Source organism: Lactuca serriola, chromosome 9 (assembly GCF_051521515.1).
Source record: "Lactuca serriola cultivar US96UC23 chromosome 9, Lser_US96UC23_V15, whole genome shotgun sequence".
NCBI lineage: Eukaryota > Viridiplantae > Streptophyta > Magnoliopsida > Asterales > Asteraceae > Lactuca > Lactuca serriola.
The window spans coordinates 51,463,304-51,476,945 of NC_136416.1; the positions used below are offsets into that span (position 1 = coordinate 51,463,304).

At 39.5% G+C, this 13,642-nt stretch overlaps 1 pseudogene; it reads right to left on the reverse strand.

Moving 5' to 3' along the window:
* Positions 1–8,842: 8,842 nt before the first annotated feature.
* Positions 8,843–12,998, reverse strand: LOC145075689 (large ribosomal subunit protein uL2mz, N-terminal part pseudogene; annotated as a pseudogene).
* Between the last annotated feature and the right edge of the window lie 644 nt (positions 12,999–13,642).

The following is a 13,642-nucleotide window of genomic DNA, read 5'->3' on the forward strand; positions in this document are numbered from 1 at the left end:
CCTACAAACTTTGTAACCAATAGTGGGTTTCAAAGCAAGGTCAATTGTGGGTCAGATCTGCAGGCTCTTATTTTGTAAATGTTGTAACATTCCAAACAAATGTAAATGTTAGTGGGCTTCTAATTATTTATATTAGTGGACAACGAACACGGGGCTAAATACAATAGGTAACCCACATTGTTCATTGGGCTAAGTTAAATTAAAACCCCAAATATTTATCTAGTGGAAAAGAATACAAAATTGGAATTCTAGTTAGTATTTTTTGAGCTAGGTGTGAAACCCGTGTATTACACGGGTTGATTTAAAAAAGATTAAATATTAAATTAAAATATAAACAAAAAATAATTTTTAATGTACAACTTTAAAATAAAAAAAGAAGAAACATATGTATTGCAATTTAATATCATATATATATGATATCTAATACTTTACATATTTAAATATGACTTTAATTTTAAAAATTGAAACAAATCAAAAATTGACAAGTGGATAATATTTATTTTAAAAATACCAACAAGTATCAAAACTAATGAGAGATTGACATGTGGCAAAAAAAACTTTCATTTATTAAGGAAGATTAGATGCAAAGGAGAAAGAAAAACGGAAAATGAAATAATTATATTAAATGACTTTTGAATAAAATAAAAAGGCAAAAATTTATTTTCTTACATGCTATTGGTTAATATCGATAGAAAGATAAAGAAATCAACAAGTGTATATGTGTGTTGGTGTACTCTCCTTTATTATAAGAACAAGATCCCTTTACTTTTACAAAATCAAATATATCTACATTCCCTTTAGCGACACAACTTGTTGCCCGTTTGTCATCTCACTCATTGTACGATGACAATTAAAATTTTATTTGATTAATAAAAAAAAATTAGTCTATGATTAATTTTGTTATATATCTACATTCACACTTTCTCTCAAACTTACCAAAAAAAATCTCACTACATCTTTCATAATCTATAGTCATCTGTAAACCAAGTTGATTTAGAGATCTAAACCTAAGTGAGAATAAGCAAGAACGAGATGAGCGAGTTAGTGAGAATAAGCAAGAACGAGATGAGCGAGTTAGGGGTTAGATGATGAAAGAATACAACAACTCTATCAGAGAGAGACGCATATTAAAAACCCAAAAAATTACTCAAAAAAATAATGAATCAATAACATCATATAGGTTTCGGTATTTTAGTGTTGGCCCTTTGAGGTTTCCATATTTGTTTCGTTGCCCTTCTATATACAACAATTTTTCACTTTGAGCCATTCAATAATTCATAGTAGCAAGTCTTTCCATTTTCCATTGCTGTTAAGTAACTTCTACAAATCAATAAAACCAATATATCCATAGTTTTCCATGACAAGATTGGAACAAATATTACTCTCGTATTTTCAACAATATGCAATCGTGAAAAAAGAAACAAAGACAAGGATATGGGTTGAGATCAAGAGAAAAGTGAGCAGCAAGACACTATCTTAATATGCAATCGTGAAAAAGGAACAAAGACAAGGATATAGGCTGAGATCAAGAGAAAAATGAGCAGCAAGACATTGTCTCATTAATAGTATTAATATTTATTGGCTTAATCGAAATATTATAATGGCGCCAAAGAAGAAGGTGTAACATCCCCCTCTGACACATATCACAATATTGTCCGCTTTGAGCTACCGATACAAAAACTTCCTAGAGGGTCACCTATCCTTGAATTGCTCTCATTAAGGCACACTTAACTGCAGAGTTCTTATGGGATTTGCTACCCTCACAACTTTAAAACATGTTGTGATAGGTAAGGTATCCACACCCCTTATAAGGAATGCTTAGTTCTCATTTCCAATCAATGCAGGATCAGATACAACCCACCTTCACCCCCATTATAGGGTTCGATGTCCCCGTCAAACATATCGACCCGTGCCCCAACTCTGATATCATTTATAACATCCCCCTCTGACACATACCACAATATTGTCCGTTTCGGGTTCCCAGCATGAAAACTACCCAGGGGATCACCCATCCCTGAATTGTTCTCGTCCGGGCACACTTAACTACAAAGTTCTTATGGGATGTGATGCCCTCATTGATTTAAAATACGTTGTGATAGGGAAGGTATCCACACCCCTTATAAGGAATCTTTAGTTCTCCTTCCCAGTCAATGTAAGATCAGGTACGACCCACCTTAAAGGTGGAAGGTGGGTCGCACTTGATCTTACATTGATTGGGAAGGAAGGTGGGTCGCACCTGATCTTACAATGATTGGGAAGGAGAACTAAGCATTCCTTATAAGAGGTGTGGATACCTTCCCTATCACAACGTGTTTTAAAACCGTGAGGGCAACACATCTCATAAGAACTCTACAGTTAAGCGTGCCCGGGCGAGAGCAATCCAAGGATGGGTGACCCCCTGAGAAGTTTTTGTGTTGGGAGCCCAAAGCGGACAATATTATGATACGTGTCAAGGGGGATGATACAAATGGTATCAGAGTTGGGGCACGAGTCGATGTGTTTGGCGGGGACGTCGAACCCTATAGTTTGGGGGGGGGGGGGGGTGAAGGTGGGTTGAACCTAATCCTACATTGACTGGGAAGGAGAACTAAGCATTCCTTATAAAGGGTGTGGATACCTTCCCTATCACAACGCGTTTTGAAGTCGTAAGGGCAGCAGATCCCATAAGAACTTTGCAGTTAAGCATGCCCGGGAGAGAGAAATCTAGGGATGGGTGACCCCTTGGGAAGTTTTCATGTCTGGAGCCCAAAGCGAACAATATTGTAATACGTGTCAGAGGGGTGTTACATAAGGGATGGTTCGTGTAACGACCCAAAAATCACGACTAAAAATTTCTTTTAAAACATTACTAAACCATATTTACAAAACTGTATCATAAATCATAACATAATTTTTAGAGTATTAATTCAAAACATAATCTCATTATCAGAGTCAAACATCCCCAGGCTAACTGACTATGGTGTGTGCACTGCAATCTTCCCGAGCTCCTCTTTTGAAAATCGAGTACCTGAAACCAAAACTGAAAACCGTAAGCACGAAGCTTAGTGAGCTCCCCCAATCTACCACATACCACACAATAACATAAAAAACACATACGAGGCCTTGCCCCCTCCATCGAACCGAAGTCCGAAGCTAACTGACTAGGACCTTGTCCCCTACATCGGACCGAAGTCCAAAGCTGACTGACTGGGACCTTGTCCCCTACATCGGACCGAAGTCCGAAGCTGGCTGACTGGGACCTTGTCCCCTACATCGGGCCGAAGCCCGAAGCTGACTGACTGGGACCTTGTCCCCTACATCGGACCGAAGTCCGAAGCTGGCTGACTGGGACCTTGTCCCCTACATCGGGCCGAAGCCCGAAGCTGACTGACTGGGACCTTGTCCCCTACATCAGACCGAAGTCCGAAGCTGACTGACTGAACACAACACAACATAAACACATAAATCCTGTCTGAGCCACGGAGGCGTCAAACATACTAACTACTGCATTGGACCGAAGTCCTAAAACTACAACTGACTGAACGGGCCGGCATTGTGGCCTTAGACCCGTTCCTACTAGAAGGAAACTCACTTGAGACTGCTGAACTGATGTTGTTAGTCCCTGATTGCTACTTGACCTCTAACTCCGAACTGTTGCTCCACTAGCTCCTCGAGCTACCAATGCCAAACTAACACTTAGTCCAACTGACCTCCAAAGGTCAACTAGGTCAACTCTAGCCAAGGTCAAAATCCTGGTCAAAGTCAACCTTCCAAGTCAACCCTACTCGCCGAGTCCGCCTAATAACTCGCCGAGTTCATATACTCAGGGTCCTTCTATTCGCGACCCGACTCGCCGAGTCAGTCCATGACTTGCCGAGTCAACTATTCCCAAGTCCTGACCTGTCCAACTCACTGAGTCCTTGCTCGACTCGCCGACTCGAGTCTTAACTCGAAGGGTTTGGGACTACGCGACCTGACTCGTCGAGTCTAAGAACAGACTCGCCGAGCACAAGGCAATCTTCAACCAACTCGCCGAGTTGTTCATCCAACTCGTCGAGTTCATGCCCATATTCAACCGACTCGACGAGCTGTTCATCCCACTCGTCGAGTTCCTCCTCATCTTCAAGCTACTCGCCGAGTCCACTCGAAGGACTCGCCGAGTCTATTCGGATCTTCATACATGCAGAGGACTTTTGAGTCGTGCATGGACTCCATACTGCAGATCTACTATTCTAAAGCCTATTCCTTACGTAAAGTGGCAAACTTTACGTGTAGCTAACGAGATCTAGGCTCAAAACACTATAAACTAGGGTTTGAGACAAAGGGGTTCAACAATCAACCCATAGACTGATGCTTTATGATTCTCTAGGCCAAGATACACATAGATCTGAAGTAGCAACTTCAGATCTGGGCTTCTAACTCAAAATGGTTCATGAACTTGTCCTAAAAGCCCCAAATCCCATGATAAAGGTTGATCTATATGGAAAAGAGGGAAGGTAACGTCTCATTACCTTCAAATGCTCTGGAAGACCTCACAAACTCTGGATCTACTGCCAATTCTTGAATCCCCAATGTGTGCCTTCTTCCTTCTTCCTTCAAATCACCCAAATTGGCAAGAAAGCTTGAATGAGCAACAATGGAGGCTTAGGGTTTCTGGTTCTGGACTATAGGGCCACAACTGAGCCCTAGGGAAGAGAATAAGATGCTTAAATAGGGTACCAAGTCCCGAAATTAGGGTTTCCAAACCCAGACCTGACTCGCCGAGTCGGTCACTTGCTTTACACCCGGATCCCGCTCCGACTCGCCGAGTTCCTCCCTGGACTCGACGAGTCAACTCTCTTCAACTTAGGGTTTCTCCTTTCCTTTCTTGACATTTCTGATTTCGGGTGTTACAACTTTCCCCCACTTAAACTAAACTTCGTCCTCGAAGTTTACTATGGCCAACTGAACTGCGAACTGCCTCCAATTCTCTGTCTGGGAAAACTAACACCCTTTTGTCCATCACTCTAGCCACTCACAGTGCTGGTCACTACCGCTGGTACATACTGAATCCTTCTCTTTTCCATAATTTCCTCAACGTTACTTCCTCCGACTGAAAATCCTGTTGCCCCTCATTCGCATACCGGATGCATTGAGACCACGCTGGTCCAACTATTCTGCCAAAATCTGAGTTCCCGGACTCCCACCGGTCACTACACTCCATCGCAATCTCCTAGTCGCTCTCAGCGACTCTGGAAGATACTTCGACCATCTATAACTGAATCGATGCGGCTGGAACCAGCCTGCTTATCTCTCACCTGATTACTCAACTCCTACTAACTCGAGCCTTTCATTCTGAAAGAAAAGATACCTGCCTAGCTATCCTTACATATCACTTATACTTGGCAGAAGGGCTCAACTGATCCTGCTGAGAGGGATTTGTCGTTTCCAAACCAACCAACTATACCGTCAGCACTTGCATTCCAACACAAATACTAACACTGTCCAAAACTCTGAAACTATCCAAACATTGAACTGCCTGCAATACTGAACATGCCTGAAACTCTAAACTGCCTGGAACACTGAGCTACCCGAAACACTGAATTGACTGAAACACTGAGTTCCAACTCAACCGTGGAGTCAAAGGACTCCTTACTTAGTCGCTCCCACGACTTCTGTTTGAAATCTTGCTTTAGAACTAGTTTCCACTAGTTATCCTGTCACTGTGGCTCTAACAACCTTCCGATCCAACCAATCGGGTCCATACGTCACATCCTGACATCACCAATTCCACGACTAACAACATGATGGCTCCCAAACTGACGATAGCCCTTAACATACCCGAACCCCAACGGTCCACTGCTACTTTGATCTCATAACTGATGTGACGATTTATAGCCAAATTGCTGACTTAGCCATAACTGAACCATTTAAGAAATCCGAAATCTAACCCGTGGATTCCCATATCCTCACTGCTGCCCCCGAATGGGTGGGAACTACTGCTTTCCCGCATCCAACAACGCGCTCATGCTGCCTACCAATCTGATAAAGGCCACGGATACACCCGCGGACTTACAACTCTCTAACACTATCTGGCTGCTAGTGAATGCTACGGCTACCCCCGCAGACTTACAACACCACTACTACTATCTGACTACTAGTGAATGCTACGGCTACCCCCGCAGACTTACAACACTACTACTACTATCTCGAGGACATCCTGACTATCCCTAGTCTTGCTAGTGATTCCTCATCCTGATTTCTCAAAACCAGCCCTCAGTCTTTGAATACTACATCATCCTCGACATCTTATATCCTTGATATGCTTAGCGCTTCATCGAGGAACTCTTCGGCTTGGTTCCCAAACCAACCGTCTACTAATCCGGATACAAGAAGCTATTGTTGGGAAGTTTCCAAACTCCCAACTCCTGAATCTACACAATCCTGCATGCTGGCTTTGACACTGGCTACTAATACGAAAACATCTCTTGCTAACCGTTCTCCGATTCACTTGATCCCCTTCAGGTGGTCCTCCAATCCTGGATTCTCAACCAGTTTCTAACCATCTCGATTATATGAACTAACTGCTGGGAAGGTCCTCGAACTCCCAGTTTTGAACTCCTCGATCCATCGATCACTGTGCTACTATCATTTCCTCTCAGAGGCCGTGCACTCATTCTGAGTCTACGTGGCTCTTATCCTTGTGTACTCGGAGGGTTCTCCCCCACTTGGATTCGGCTAGATCCTTACTGCTCACTGGTCGAAAGGATTTCCAACCTTCCTTCCATTAAAAGGGGCGATATGCTGTCCGCCGACGTTTACCCTTCCATTATGGTTGAAGGTGATTTCATCATTGTATGATTATTTGAGAGGTGATATCTGTAGTAACTATAAAGTAATTACTTCGTGGGGTGTGGTCTCATATTATTGGTTCCATAAATATTATGCATGATAGTGGTGTTATTCTTTATTCATGGATCAGAAAAAGAATAAGGAATGACAGACGTACTCAGTTTTGGCTAGACACATGGGTAGGTGATATGCCTTTAAAATATCAGCACAAACAAGAGAGTACCATTGTGGACAGATGGGTTGATGAGCGGTGGTCTTGGTCTTGGATTCGTCAATTTGATGGTGGTGCTTTACAAATGCAATTTGAGGATCTTTTATTGCACCTTCGGCCCTTCCAACAAAACTTTGCGGAAGACGATTTGGCGATGCCAGAGGGGGAAATTGTGGCCCAGAGAGTTACCCTTGGTTATCACTTTGTCGGGTTAGTGAACCCGCAAGTCTCTCCCCCTATCTCTCTCCATTGATTGGTCAAAGAGAAATAAATATTTAATTACTTATTTATTGACTTTTACCTATATAACTATACCTCAACTATTAAAACAAACCATATCCGATTCTATTTTATCTCCAATTCCATTTTATCTTAAATATCATTCCACACCTCTCCAACTCACTCTTTGAATTTTTGTAGCAAATCTAAACAAGGTGGTTCTATCCAAAGAATCTAGTGACAAACCTACTCTCGACGGAAATCAACAAGCAAGCAAGGCGTATGAACCCGTTTATGATAACTAACACGAGTACACAAAATGTTAAGAGTCAAAGAAATGGTTGGAAATGGAACAAGTGGCTTTGGCTAAGGTGTATGACGATGTTTATGAAGATAAGGCACACATAAATTAACAAAGGTCCAATGCATTTTGGTGCGGGTTCGAGAACATTTTAATGTTCAATTGGGAGGTTTGAATTGGACAAGGCACCAAGTAAGTTCAAAATGGAAATATATTTAAAAGAAATTTAAAGATTTTAATAGCATCTACAATCGTAAAATGAATAGTCTAACTAGCGGGAGATCTGAGGTCTGTGTTTTTAAAGATTTACAAAGTGAGTATCGGAGGCTTAGTAATCAGAAAACTTTTCACCATGAATAAAAATTGTGAGTACATTCCATGTCAAACTTGTGATATTTTGAAACACCAAGTGAAATGGTTGCATGTAAAAAAGTCGGTGAAGACTCCCTGCCTCCTTCATCAGAATGAACCAAAACATCTTCATCCAATGCCTATACAACATCTTCCGATTCACAATTTTACATGGATTCAGCCAACAACCAGATATGTTTCATGTTGAAGAATCATAGCCTCAAAGACAACAAAAATTAAAGAAAGCGACATGGGCATCCTAAAATGAAATAGTTGACATCGTCAATGAAATTGTCAGCATCCACACTATAAAACATATTGAAGGTGGGAAGAGAGAATACGATACCAAAATGAAAAATTACGTCTTATATGAGAAACTGGGAGATAGAGGCCCAATATATACAATTTTTTTTCTCAATCCACATTATCATTTGACCGAAAGTGTTAATTTGCATAGTGCTTGAAGGGAACAAAGTTGTAACATGTGACACCATAAAAACCAGTAGTATCAAATTTTTTTAACTATGACCAAACCTAGGGCTGGCAAAGTTTTCAATACCACGGTAATACGGTACCAACGTTTTCAATATATACTAGTCGTTTACCCGCGCCAAGCGCCAGGTGCGGATATTTTATTCAAAAATTAAATTGTAGAGACGATTAATTCTTTTGCACAAATAGTTTACTACATATAAACAATTATCGGTATAATTAAAATAATAATATATAAATGTACACTCCTGATTACAAACCCGATTATGTCAAACTGTGCAAATGTTAAAATAATAATATATAAATGTACACTCTTGATTACAAACCCGATTAAATATTTGTTTTTTTTTTTCAGTATAATTATGATTTATGTTGTTTTTTTGTCACAACAGACAGGTAACAGATCAATCGACACTTAGGTAACAGATAAATTGACACTTAGGTAGCCAATATATAACTCATAAGAGCTCCATCCACTCCAAATTTCCCATCTTTTCCACCTTTTCACTTTCTCTCACCTTTGACTTTGACTCTGAATCATTAACAACCCCTAAAATCCCCCGTTGTCTCAAACTCTCCCAAGAAACAACTGATTTTCGTTTCATCTTATGCCCCCACACAACACTATCCTTATCCCACCTTTTTACCTCATTAAGCAACAGAGTTTCATTCTCTTTCACATCATCTTTCATTCTTGGAACAAAAAATTCTGGTTTTGCCCCTGCCACCACCATTCTCGGAACACCCAACATGTTCACAAACGAATAAGGAGCATCATGTCTTTTTTCCCATTTGAAGATGAAAAAGCAGAAAAGAAAACATCCTTAACATTTCTCATGTGGGTCCCCGTTTGACTTTGACTTTGACTACTCAAGGTCCTACTAACTTTTGAAAGTCCAACCACTACATGATCTGTTTTAGGCCTTAAAGATTCCACCTTTTGTCTTCTAACATTTCGGGAATTGAAGAGAATGAAAACTGACCTTTGATGGAGATGGAGGGTAGGATCTTGGGGGTGGGGTGAAGTTTTTTTGGAGGGAGTTGACTTTTTCGGGCGGTCAACGGCTGCCCCTTCGACCCATCTGACCACTGCGATCTGTGAAGTGCGAATTGGGTCATATTTAATTCGTTCAACTACACCTATTGATGAAGTGTTGCGTTTTAGGTCAATTGTTCTTTGTGACCGTTTTGCCCCTCCCCCTATGTGGAAAATTGTGATACGACCCTTTGAATTTCTACCTGCTGACTTGTCTTTACCTGTAACGAATTGCCACTTAGCTGACTTGTCTTTACCTGTAACGAATTGCCTAAGAGGCCTTTCAGAGCTCACATTTTGAGCACCTGTAGGAATATGATAAAGTCAGTAAAACTGTTTTTGTTTGGATAAATCATAGATGAATTTCAGATAACAATATAATCAGTAATGTTCAAATCCTAAGCACCACATCTTTACAATCAAATTAAGAAAGCTGGAAATGACATCTCTCTGGTACTGATTATCCATATTGAATTGAAAATATGCAGCTTTAAATACCAATTTCTTTTTACTTTATGTGACATCCCCATTTTCACGGCCAGAAAAGACCAATTTTGTTTATGCTTTATAAAAATCAGAGTACCTCTTTTAATAAAATTGTTGCGAAATTTGTCCCCAGAATAACATGATAAGTACGTTATCAAAGCATTTCCGAAGAAATGTATTTTTTATTCATTTTAAAACATTAGGATGTCATCGTCAATACAGGAACATAAGCATAAACAGAACTTACATTTATTTACACTAGTGATCTACATCTCTTTTAAATCTCTCAGTGTAAAGTAGCTTCGTATCGACACCTGTGATACAAATAAGCTGGAGTGGGTCAGGTTGGGAAACCTGGTGAGTACATAGGGTTTTCAACCCACAATAATATAATTATTATATTTAAACATCAAACATTCAACCCAATTACCCATTCTCATTATCTTATTAAGGATTTACCCTAAGGATCGGCTAATCCTTGTTCATTCATTCCTAAGGAAACAACATGAAGTCCATTGTTTCCAGTGACACAGTGGTCAAGCGTAGCTGCTAATATTATCACTTAGGCACAATTGCTAGAATTGGGACATTTTCTATGAGGCGCTTTTGCCGATATTGATCTTTAAACGCTACTATCGTGGTCATAAGGCTCCCTATTAGGCGCAACTGTCGATATTGACCTTTAAACGCTACTGTCATGGTCATAAGGCTCCCTATTAGGCGCAACTGTCGATACTGTCCTTAGAGCGCAACTGCTAGGATGTTTACCGTAGATCTAAAACATCTACGGGTTGTGGCGCAGCTGCCAGTGCTCATTTATAGGGTACTAGGTCCATTGCTGCCAATGCTTACCTATAGGGCACTAGGTCCATACTACTAATGTTCCTCTATTTCAGCTTTTACCCCTCATCATTCATTTACCCATGTTTTACCCAACATATTTTGTAGACATAAAATACTTTATACAATTTACATCATTTAAAGCATGTATAAAAATCTTTCACCAGCATAGACAACAAGTATTCAGACAATATGCACACATAACACGTAATTTATATTAAAATACTTCATATCTATGTGTAAGATGAAAGGGACTATGCACTCACTTGGGAAGGTGGTGACTCGGCACTTGAACAGCACTTCGTTACTCTCAACACAATTTTCCTCGGAAAAAACCTAGTATCATTACCACTATAGTTTAGTCTAATATTCGTCGAGACTAATTAATAGTCTGACTATTATTATTATTATATAAGCGTTAAACAATACTTATATAACCCATAATAATAGCCCAAATACTCCTTATAAGGTCGTAATAACATTACTATATTGAAACATAAGCTATACTAAAGATAGGGTAGGCATAGCACACTTACAGCGGGTTTTCTCGAAAATTAGGCTTTGCTGGAGCAGCATTTCCAAGCCGAAAGGCTCTTTTCTAGGGACTCTAGGAGCCTCGGGGCTTCCTTCGGGTTCTAGGGAGGTTCCCTAGGCTTTTTTTGGGGGTTTGGGGGGTTAGAGAGAGAGTTTAGAGAGAGAAAGTGAAGTTGGGAAGGTGTGAAGAATGAGGGAGCCCGACACCTGTATTTATAGGCTAGAAAACAACTCTACTCGTCGAGTCCATGCCAGGTGTCACCCTCTGGTGGCTTGCCTTGGGGAGAAAGCCTTAGCCCTTATTCAGCCACGTCACCCGATTTCGCACAGCACCCTGCCGACTTCTAAACCCCGTAAATTTCGCATACGAGCTCCGTTTTCGACGTTATTTATATCCACGCATAGGCAAAAACAAGATCTACAACTTTCATTTAGACTTCATCGGCTAATTCTTGACCGGTCTTAAATTTAATAGTAGGATGTGATTAAACTGTTAAATGACCGCAAAAAATTCATAACTCCTTAATGCAGACTCCGTTTTCGTCTGTCTTTTTACCGTTGAGTTCCTATTAGTGAGATCTTTAAATCTCATTTAGGTCGCGTAACCAAAAAACCACTCGAAATAAAATTCGAGTTTCGGGTTGTGCACTATTATGCCAAATCTTAGAAAATTCATAACTTCCTTATACGAAGTCAGATTTGGGCGTTCTTTTTTGTATGTTATCGTTTTAACATATACTACAACTTTTGTTTAGATGAATAAGGCTAAAAGGTCCTCTATTGTAAATTTACTGTTTACCTCTCCCGGTGTCGTGCCGGTTTTGCTGTAAAACTTCGACGGACCATAACTTCTTCGTTATAACTCGGATTTCGGCGTTCTTTATATGTGCGGAACCCTTGAGACATATTGTACAATTTAGTTAAGATTATTTATTCTAAATAATCTTTTGTCAAAAATTCGTTTTCAACCCCTATTATCTCTAAATTGACTAGCCCGGATCTACGAGCGTTACACTTTATCAGCATATGATTCATTCTTTCAATATATTTGCATTTTTACATGTACAAATAAGTGTTTACTGAAATGTACATGAACAAAATCAACTCTTTTTATTTAAAAGAGTATACCAGGGTCTAGGAATGCCAAAGAAAGTTTCGCTTTTGATGTCAAAAACGTTTTTTCTTATTGTAAAATTGAAGTTAGGGTTCAACAAGAAGAGCAACAAGCAAACAAATTCAAAAAGTCACCTGTTTCATCAGCAATTCATAAAACGCGTGTTTTTGGCATTACTATTACCAAATTAACACTCTGAGAGAACCAATATCCCAACAAAGCTGAAACCTCAAAAACAAAGCTTTGCCTTGGGTGACTACCGATACCCTTAAGCATTTTGACCTTATACAGACGTGGTTTTGAGGCTAGAGACACACAAACGACACTCGAACATCTAATAATTTGAAAGATCTAGGTTTGACATCAAAACTGGAACAAAGAATCTGTATTTGCACATTAATTCCGACATCAAATTCAATCTTCATTGAGCCCCTTTTTCATATTCATTTCTCTTGAACATGACAATTTCAACTTCGAATTTGCATTTAAAAAAAAACTTACGGCTGATAGAGTGCTTGGATCTCATCTGAAAGCTGCTAATCCTCGAAGTAATATCAAGCGAGTGGTGCGAGTGTAGAGGACAGAGGGGATAATGAGAGAGCATGGTGGCTTCCTGTCACCGAAAAAGTGTTGCGAGAGCACAATAGGTGGCAGCGATGGCGATCAGATACATATACAGTGGGTGGTGCGAGGTTGGAGAGTGGGTGGTGATTCACTACCGATGGTGATGATGACGATGAGTTAGGTGGATGAGGTGCGATGTCGGCTTTTTCAAAATAGGGTTTTTGCTATTTGTTTGAGGGAAAATGAGAGTGTAGAGGACAGAGGAGAAAAATAGTATGTTTACGTTTTTGATTCAATTTATGAAACGTCAATGTTAATGTCATTAATTTGTCAAACGAAAATGTGAATATTTAATGCAATTAACTTGTAAAATGGAAATGTGATAGGAGTATTAAAATGTATGAATAAATTGATTATATATTATGCAGTAGGTGTAGTACCTCTTAAATTTCAAGAAATGAGCAATATCCTTAATAATATAGTAAATATATATATATATATATATATATATATATATATATATATATATATATATATATATATATATATATATATATATATAGTATTTAAGATTTTAAGAGCTTTGATTTTGCGTTTACCGTATTAGTAAAGTTTAAATTTTAATTTCATGTTTGCATGTTCCATTTTCGTCCACACTCATGTTAGAAATTAATAAAATCCTTT